We start from the raw sequence: 231 nt of genomic DNA, 5'->3' as shown, positions 1-231 counted from the left end.
CTTAAACAAAGCTTTGTCAACAAACGTAATCTTAAAACAAAACCTCTCTGAAAAAAATGACACAGAAAAAAAGCAACATAAATACACTGATTTATTTGGGAACAGAAGCAGCAAATTCGGAATTCTATTCTGGTCGCCGAGGAGGACACATGCAGTAAGGGACAAGTAAATATGATGCAAGGAAGACGTGCTGAGAATGTGCATGGCGTGAAAAAGATTTCTGTGCTGGTC

This window comes from Penaeus monodon, chromosome 31, assembly GCF_015228065.2.
Source record: "Penaeus monodon isolate SGIC_2016 chromosome 31, NSTDA_Pmon_1, whole genome shotgun sequence".
NCBI classification, from domain to species: domain Eukaryota; kingdom Metazoa; phylum Arthropoda; class Malacostraca; order Decapoda; family Penaeidae; genus Penaeus; species Penaeus monodon.
The sequence above is the reverse complement of the archived record's forward strand: the minus strand, read 5'-3'. Positions refer to the sequence as shown.